Source organism: Haliaeetus albicilla, chromosome 21 (genome assembly GCF_947461875.1).
Source record: "Haliaeetus albicilla chromosome 21, bHalAlb1.1, whole genome shotgun sequence".
NCBI classification, from domain to species: Eukaryota; Metazoa; Chordata; class Aves; order Accipitriformes; family Accipitridae; genus Haliaeetus; species Haliaeetus albicilla.
In genome coordinates, this window is record NC_091503.1 from 27,456,462 (window position 1) to 27,465,850 (window position 9,389).

The following is a 9,389-nucleotide window of genomic DNA, read 5'->3' on the forward strand; positions in this document are numbered from 1 at the left end:
AAATACCCACAGAGAGGTTTCCCTAGCAACAGGGAGCAGGAATGTGCTGACAACTTTCCAAACCTTCACCAAATTACTGGCGGCTCACCACCACAGTCCATAGATGAGAAACCTATTGCACTGATAAAAGAGTCTCATTTAAAATGTAGCTGATGTTGTTTCCCAGCCATATGTTCCTTCTCAAATCTTTAAGAAAACACTCTTTGAGAAAGGTTGTGTGTCTGGGTGAAGATGTTTCAAGGGGCAAAATCTTTCAGAAAAAGTCTGATTTATTTACTTGCAGAAAGTCGGACCTTGCCTAAGCTTCCAACTTGGTTGTCAAAAGTTGTGGAGCCACCACACATCACTCACTGAGGTTCTCCATGGCATAATGCAGACAGGTCTGAAGGCACTCCACTTTGGCCACAATGCAGACCCAGTGCATCAACTGCACTGAGCACAATGCCAAGCTAGAACAAGTAAGTATCGTTCAAATGCCAGATGTATTAGCTTGGCTTCTGTGTCTCTTAAAGGCAATCCCATAGTTTTTAAATCACAGCTGGCTTGCACGGGACCAGGTTGGAGTGAAAAAAGGAAAATAATTTTGGGTTTCTAAGGTATTAAGTTGTTACAGTGAATTTTCCTTACTCTTCCTATGTATACCTGCAAAGGGGGCAACACTTCCTTCTGTGTTGATCTATATCCATCTATTAATTTATATTGTTCCCATCACTGTTTCAAGGGAGCCTCACAACATCTCTAGGATCTAGAGAGGTCTTATCCTAAAGAATCTACAGAAAATGGATATAAACCCAAAGTACTTATCAGAAACAGCCATCTATTGCCAAACAGTTCTAGCATTTTGCACTGCAAAACATAAACCTGACCTGTTGCATCTCCTATGTGCTTATTTATGTTACTGACTCTAAATGTGGAAAGTAAATCCCATACAGCAGTACCATCTCCTGGGAAAAACTCTGCTAATCATTCAAGAATCTTTCCCTCAAACCACAACCATCATGATCAAGTGCCTGACGAACTGCAAAAGCCAGTGCCTCTGCACTGCAGTTGAGATGCTCACCCAGAGTAAATTCATGGAAAGCCACGCAGAGCTGAATCCAAATTAAACTGAGCTTGAATTCAGTAAAGACAAATAAGGGTTTGTTACCATTCCAGGAATTTAATCTCTTCTACTTGCTATTGTAAAACCAGAGTGCATTTTAAGTTAGCACAAATATGAAAGGAAGGAAAAAGTGATGAAGAAAGACTATTCCAAAATCTGGTGTCATGATAGTAAGGGTCACAGAATAAGCTTCCCATTCCCCCCATCACCTAGGGTCTCCAATCTGGACTTGCCCCACTCAGGTTTTGGCATCTAAATTAGGAATATTCCTTGATTTCCTCTGCAATTAGTGGTGAGACATGTGCTCTTCAGGTAATTCATATTCTAGATGGGCTGAATCATCTTCTGGAGAGGTCCTTCCCTCCAAACTCTGAGCAAACTGAGGAAGTGCCTCATACAGGTGTACAGGTTCAATAGTGCCTCCACAACTTTATGCCTTTCTAAACCTCCATAGAGCTAGAAACAACGTAGCTCATACCATTTATGAAATTGATAACTGTTGAATTGTTTGCATTTGTATCCTTTTTGTAGAGGGGCAGACTGTGAAGAGAAAGTAATACAAGAAACAAGAGAACAATTGCTGTGTTTGAATCCTAATTCAGTTCTGGAATCTGTTACCTTCAAAGAGGAAGCCAGTGGCATTCAAGGCAATTATCCCATCAACATATTATGTGCTCTGATTGTGACAGCAACACAATGATGGCATTGCATTTGCAGGGCTGGTCTCAGACAGGATGACAGATGGCATCTCCATTTCACAGTGCTGTTCCCAAAGAGATTTAAAAACCAGATGAGTAGCTTTCAAAGAAGATAATGTTGAAGAATAAAAAGTGATGATTATTCAGGCAATTTAGACAATGTTAAGCTGCAGCCAATAGCTGTCAATATTCACTGGAGCTCAATCTCAGTCCTTGAAATCCCTGAGCAACACCTTTATTTTAAAGATGAATGACTGTGAGGTGCAGCAAATATGTGAAGGTATAAGACCAGCAAACTCAGATGTTTGCTCAGCCCTTTCTGCTCTCCAGAAAATCTGCACTTGCTGAAAGGCTTTTAAAATCTGTAGGAGTGGTGTGAATTACCTGACTGTGGAATTTCACCCACAGAAAAATGGAGTATCTCCATCCTGTCTGAATACTAACCATGCATGGCATGGCACTATGATAAATAGGAATAACATCACAAAGATCCACAGAGACCAAACATTATATTCAACAATGACTTATGGACAGAGTTGACAAAAACAATATGAAGACATTGCAAGGAATCATACATTCAAAGCAAGCAAGCCTAAGCATTCTGCCTGCTAAGCCCGTAGTACAAATCTGTGATGAAAGATTCTTTTGAAGGCAAACATCTACTTTTCTGATTGTTTTGGTAAAAATTTTGAGGACTAGTAAAATTCTTATATAAGAAATATTTCCCAAATTGAACTAAATACTTCCTACGATACTGAGCTGTTTCATTGTGATACAGAGTACTAATTCGACCCAACCCAGACAGCTAGAGCACTCTAGGACATTGCCACACTTTTGAGTAAAACTACCTAGCCCGATATCTCTGGGCAGATCTGTGAGGGTAGAAATGGGCCATGAATCCCTTTTTTTCTCACATCTCAACAATCTACAGTCATTAATTCCTTTGTCTAGTGAGTACATTTTTAATATGTCTGCTGAAGAAACTACTCATCAGTGTGAATTAGGGAATCACAGTCCATTCTCTAGAAAGTAAATACATTTCTCAGTGCTTTCATTCATTTCTTAATTGTGAGAAAAGATCTAAAAGCATCATAAGTCAGGAAAAATAAAGAAAAATTAATATCTTTCCAACATTTTTCGGCTGTACTGGTTTCAGCTGGGACAGTTAATTGCCTTCCTAGTATCTGGTATAGTGTTATGTTTTGGATTCAGTATGAAAAGAATGTTGGTAACACACTGATGTTTTCAGTTGTTGTTAAGTAGCGCTTATCCTAAGTCAAGGATTTTTCAGCTTTTCACGCCCAGCCAGTGAGAAGGCTGGAGGGGCACAAGACATTGGGAGGGGACACAGCCAGGACAGCTGACCCAAACTGGCCAATGGGGTATTCCATACCATGTGACGTCATGCCCAGTATATAAACTGGGGGGAGTTGGCCCAGGGGCAGATCGCTGCTTGGGAACTAACTGGGCATCGGTCAGTGAGTGGTTAGCAATTGCATTGTGCATCACTTGGTTTGTATATTCCAATCCTTTTATTATTATTGTAATTTTATTATTGTTATTATTATCATTATTATTTTCTTCCTTTCTGTCCTATTAAACTGTTCTTATCTCAGCCCATGAGTTTTACTTTTTTTTTCTCAATTGTCTCCCCCATGTCACTGGGTGGGAGGGAGTGAGGGAGCAGCTGCGTGGTGCTTAGTTACTGGCTGGGGTTAAACCATGACACGGCTTATAAGATTCAATAATCTTGATAGTTTAAACGATATATTTTCTAAATAAGCAACAGGACATCAACCAAGAATAAAACAATATTCTTATGCAGCATCCACCCAACACACCTTTAAAGGGTTGATACTTTGCAATTCTAATATTGCTTCTCTAATGCCTTAGGAAAAAAACAAAGCATAAGAAAAACTACTGGAGACATATATCTGAAAATAATTATTACCTTTTTTTTTTGTAAGTTTTTTGTAAGTTTAAGAAATGCTTAACTCAACTTCATTGCTGTACAGTATCTACAATTTTCCTATGTATTTTTTCCTCTGTACACTCAAAAGTCTCCAGACTGAAATTCTCCCACTTTTGTTTAGTCATCTACATGAGATACCCGAATTAGAAATAAAATCTGCTTTGATTCCCTTGACAGTTATTGGTAAGAGATATGCCCTTCAGCTGATAATGAATTTCATTATTAAAAAGCTCCATGAATTGAAAAATGTTTATCACAACCCTGTCTAATGTCATCTTCATTATTATGAAATAGCACTGATAATTTTAAGCTAATACAAAACAACTTTAAAGCATGTAATCAGTGGATTTTATGGACAAAATCATCCTGTCCTCCAGAGTAGCAAGTAATATTCAATGAATGCTGTGTACATCTGACATGGATTCAGCCCAGTTGGTAACAAGGCACCACACAGCCACTCACTCACTACTCCCTCCCCGGCCCCAGTGGGATGAGGAGAAAATATCAAGAAACGCTCGTGGGTCGAGACAAGGACAGGGAGGGATCACTCCCCACTTACGGTCACGGGCAGAAGACAGGCTCAGCTTGGGGGAGAGACAAAATCAATGTAATCTGCTACCAGTCGAACCAAACCAAGGCTATTGGGAAGTAACCCCCGACCCGAGAGCAGCTTCCCCCCCCCGCCCTCCCGCCTTCCCGCCTCAGCCCCACTCCCGGTTCTCTCTCCCTGGGGAACAAGGGACAGGGGCTGGGGTCGGTTCCTCACCCCTTGTCTCTGCCGCTCCTTCCTCCTCAGGGGGAGGAGGACTCCGCGCTCGGCCCCTGCTCCGCCGTGGGGTCCGTCCCTCCCGCGGGAGACAGCCCTTCCCCAACTTCTCCAGCGTGGGTCCTTCCCGCGGGCTGCAGTTCCTCACAGACTCCTCCAGCGCGGGTCCCTTCCACAGGCAGGGTGCAGTCCTTCCGTCACAGACTGCTCCAGCGCGGGAGCCGCCGCCATTTTGGGGGACATCCGCTCCCCTCCACGGGCTGGGGGGGACAGCCTGCCGCCTCCCCGCGGGCTGCGGGGGCATCCCCTCCTCCTTCCCTGACCTCGGGATCCGCAGAGGGGTTCCTCTCACATCCCGCTCCCCCGACTCCCTCACGGGGCGTTCGTTCCCCTTCTGAAATCTCTTCTCCCAGAGGCGCTCCCGCCGTCGCTGAGGGGCTCGGCCTGGGCCAGCGGCGGGTCCGGCTCCCAGCCGGGGCAGCCTCCAGCAGCTTCCAGCAGCTTCCAGCAGGAGCCGGCCCGGCCGACCCTCACCCGGTACCAACCAAAAAAAAAACAACCTGCGCCACACAAACCCATAACAACACCCCACTCCGTAATGAAATAGAGAATTAGAGAAATTAGAGAACAATTATGGAAAGTTATCAAATAAGGCATTGGGGAAGGAATTGTATTTTGAAGCAATCTTTTGCATTGATTAAGGAAATACTTGCCATTAAGAACCTAAGAATCCACCTTAATTCATTCTTCATTTCACCTTCATTCCAGCTTATTCTTACCAAACCTCACAAAACACGTTAACTTCTTCTGAATTCTTTGAGATGCTTTAGCAGCCTAGTAGTCAATCAGTGATGTTTAAGCCATTCAGTTGGAAGTAACAATAATCTAATGAAAATTTGTTTTCCACTGGACTTTCTAAAGGATATGGCTGTCTGCTTAAAACTGAGGGACCTCAGAAGTAGCAGTGACTCGCTAATCAGACACTTGCATGAATGGACAATTAACTTATTTTGATCTACAAGAATAAATGTAAAGAAATAATAATCTAATTGCCACATCTTATGTGAATCCTACATCTCACTGTATTTGACAATATATACTGAAAAAATATATACTGAAAAAAGCCCACCAGTGGAAAAGCATCAGAAAATGTAACTGGGCTGTGTCCCTAGATTACTTAACCATTCTCTGCTGGACTGACTATGAAGGTTTGTTTTCATTGATCCTGAGTCAGCTGGTGGGTTCCACAAGCCACGTAACCTCCAGCGAAAAGAAATAAGATAGATGTCAGAGGAAGTGGATGGAGGGAGGGAGGGAGAGATGGATAGCACCTCTGTGTGTCCCTTCCCATATTCCCAACAGCAGATGTTCCACTCAGAGCCCCAAACTCATCTTTTCCCAGGATGAACATTCTGCGGATTTAGACCATGCTGGTAATTTTCTCCCCATCAACTTAACTGAATACACAATGAACATACAATATGGTATGTGGAGCTACACAGCTGAGGTTTCATGTGCTTATTGCTTTCATTCATAAGCTCTAAGCATTATTGTTGTTATTTATTTTCATCTCAGTACATGTAAATAAAAGCTACAAAAAAGGGTTTGTGCAGCAGATCAGAGTAGACTATCATGATTCTTTCTCACCTTAAAATCTGTGAAGAAGTAAATGTTTGGCTGGTTCCTTTTCTCCCCATTGACTCCCAAATAATAATACAGCAAGTACACTGAGAGTTACCGAGCTATGTTCACAACATACAGACACTAGTATATCTTTTAAAACTGCTATAGCAAGAGTTTTGCTAGAATTAGGTTCAAAAACCTTTTTTCTGTTTAAAGGTTGGGGTCTTTTGGTAAGTGCTATCAAATCCACCTCCTTATTCAGATTGCACTGAAGTTTGACATACCTCCTAAGGCTGCATAACTGTGTTAGTGTTTCAAACTGTGGGGATGTTTCCTCCAGGGTGAGTTAACCTGTCCTCCTTGGGAAAAAGGAGAGGGATGCCACTATCCTCCCCACCCCTCTTCTTTGACTTTCCTCAAGTAGAGCTCCTGTTCCAACTGTGCAGGATTTCCCCCTAGTACAGACCTGGAAACTTAAAGGGATCCTTTAAATTTACCTGGCTACTCTGGCTTCTCAAATGCAAACCTGTGGATTAACCCTTACATACCTGCTGCACAACTCCTACTGTTAACATTCCTTTCTTCATTTAAAAAAAAAAAGAGAGAAAAAATTAAAAAATCTCTATCAAAAATCCTTCACAAACACTAGTGACTTTTCACCTTCACCTAAGTGTTGAAAATACCAATGCCAAGAAGAATATTGGGTACTGCTTACAGGAGGAATAATACAGAAATTAGTAGCCCTGAAGTGAATCCTACCAGGCATCTTAAATCATGAACAAACTTTCCTTTTATGACATCAAAAGAATCATACAAAATCAACTTATTTTCCTAGACCACCTCATACCACAATCACTGACCTGAGAAACAAGTGGGAAGATATACATAACTACCAGCAATTACTGGGTTTTGGTGCAGGAGATGAAGGCAGGTTCTTTATACAATGTAACAAGTGCTGAAGATAAAAAGTAAAATGCTGTGAAGTATCAATGGTGATATAAAGACTAAGGCTTTTTGTTTATGAACCTTGTGAAGGCAAGAGCAACACAGACTGGAGGAGACGTTGTGCTCAACTGTTCTGCAAGTCTCTTCAGATTTTAATGAGTTACCAAGGTCTCCCCCTGCTAAAGTAGAGTGGTCCATTCACACACTGTGGGAACAGCGGTGGTGGTTTTGGTTAATGCCAAAGAATCACTGGGTATTTTCTTTATTCTGAAAGGATGTAAAGAAGAGTCATCCCATTTAATTTCATTTTAAAGCAACGCTGACTGTTCGAGCAAGTATTTTATAAAACAGCATAAAGCCTTCTTCCTTTCATACACTTCTCCAAAATACTAGGGGCGAACAGGGAAATACTCAAAAATCAAATGCTGGAATAATTCTTTTTTAAGCCATCTTCATTGTGTTTAACAAAGATTTTCCACTTTTTAAATTTGGACAATGACTACACATTGATCAAGAACATTTTATTATTAATTAAGATACACTATTTAAAGTCAAGCACAGGTGAAATGACCACTATTAATTCTTCCCGTTAAGGTCTGCACAAGCATTTCTTTCCCATAGTTTTTCTGGGCTACAAATTTCCTTGTACTACAGGCTGCCTGATGAAAATCCATCATATGGCATTTAGACACAGGGCTCTGAGACAGGCTTGCCCTAGCTTTGGGAGGTCTGGTGATGCTTCATTTTGCACCAAAGCTGCAGATGCAGTTGTAAGAGAAGTGTGAAGACCAGCACACCCCTTTCCCATACTGTCCTTGTGGGCTGTGCCAGGTGATGGAACTGTTGTACTTGTTTGCTCACAGCTTATTGTGGGTGAGTTGTAACCTATCATTATTCAACTCACAGTCACAGACCATCAAAGCCAAAATTCATCTAGGGGTTTCATGGACTGATTTATCCATCAGCCTAAGCAGGAGTAGGTCAACTTAGATCATAAATTCTGTGGGGATAGAAACAAATTTTTCTTCCATATTTCCTGGATGTTCAAATCTATGAGGGGCTATAAGTGTTGATCAAATTGCAATGATGTACCAAGATAGCAAGGATGGACAGCAATAGTGTTAATTCTCCCCAAACAAAACACAAACCCACTTTCAGGCACTTCTTCAATGGGACTTCTTAAAGGGGCTAAAAATATACATAAAAACTAAAAAACCCCCAACCACACCAAAAAAACACAACGCTCTTACTTTCCCTGTTCTCCCTATTTCACTTTTTACTCTTTCTTTGAAGTAGAAATACCTAAAATGGTATCCTTGCGAATCTATAGGAAGAAGATCAGAAGATCAAAAAAGAATGAGTTTTTACACTAGAATTACAGACTTGTCAATTTCTACTTCCAGAAAAAAACACTAGAACAAATAGAAAGTCTGTAACCATATAGTGGATTACAAAATGATGAGCAGCAAGTTTATATGAGTTTGTCAAGTACAATATCCCCATTCGTCCTGTGACAGGAGAAGCAATGTAATGCAAATATCTTGCCTTCTGTTAAGGCTCTTGACTGTGTCACATGACTTTTCATGAACAAAACAAGAGAGTGTCATAGAAGTTACAAAAGAGTACAGAACTGGTTGAAAAAAACCCTTACTTATAATGATTACTGGTCATCATTACACTAGAAATCCCTAAACCTGGCACTCCTCAGTATTTTTGTTGATAACCTGGATGATGAAAAAGAGACTATCCTTGTTAAAACTGAAGATGCTAAACTGAGAATGACTACCAGGAACCTGAAGGACAGGCTTAGAAAATGATGTTCCTAAACTGGAAAAATAAAAATTGTCTGGGGATAAAAGAAAATATCTCTGTATCATTAAAGATAAAGACCCTATTGTAGTAAAGAGAAAATAGTCAGGTAAACAACTGCCAGGTGACAGTTTTTCAGAGCACAGGATGATGTTATTTCAAATTGGAAGCCAAGCAAGAACTGAGCAATAATATGTTGCAAAATATGCAAACAGCGTGAAAGGCAAATATATCTATATACACATACCTATAGGACCTGCACAAACCTCTAAGTCACCAGACCCTTGGCAAGGCCTCTGCTGGAATATCATGCCAAGTTTTGGCCATGCAGAGAGTGAGCTAGAAAACAACAACTGGGAACAACAACTGAATGACAAAAAGTCCCCATTTGTTCAAAATTCAGAGTGGAGATGGGAAAGGAGTGGAGAGGTCTTGAAGATAGGAGAACAGTTTTCAATGTGTTTCTATATGACT

The 9,389-nt window shown here is 41.1% G+C and overlaps 1 long non-coding RNA gene across 1 annotated transcript in view; it reads right to left on the reverse strand.

Annotated features, from left to right (window-relative positions):
• LOC138690280 (uncharacterized) overlaps window positions 1–4,897 on the reverse strand; it is a 49,391-nt gene extending 44,494 nt beyond the window's left edge. Inside the window, exons 1-2 of the long non-coding RNA XR_011329081.1 lie at window positions 4,539–4,897; window positions 1,721–1,865 (exon numbers count right to left, since the gene is read on the reverse strand). This is a non-coding gene — a long non-coding RNA (uncharacterized lncRNA). The remainder of the gene's footprint in view (window positions 1–1,720; window positions 1,866–4,538) is intronic.
• Window positions 4,898–9,389: the final 4,492 nt, after the last annotated feature.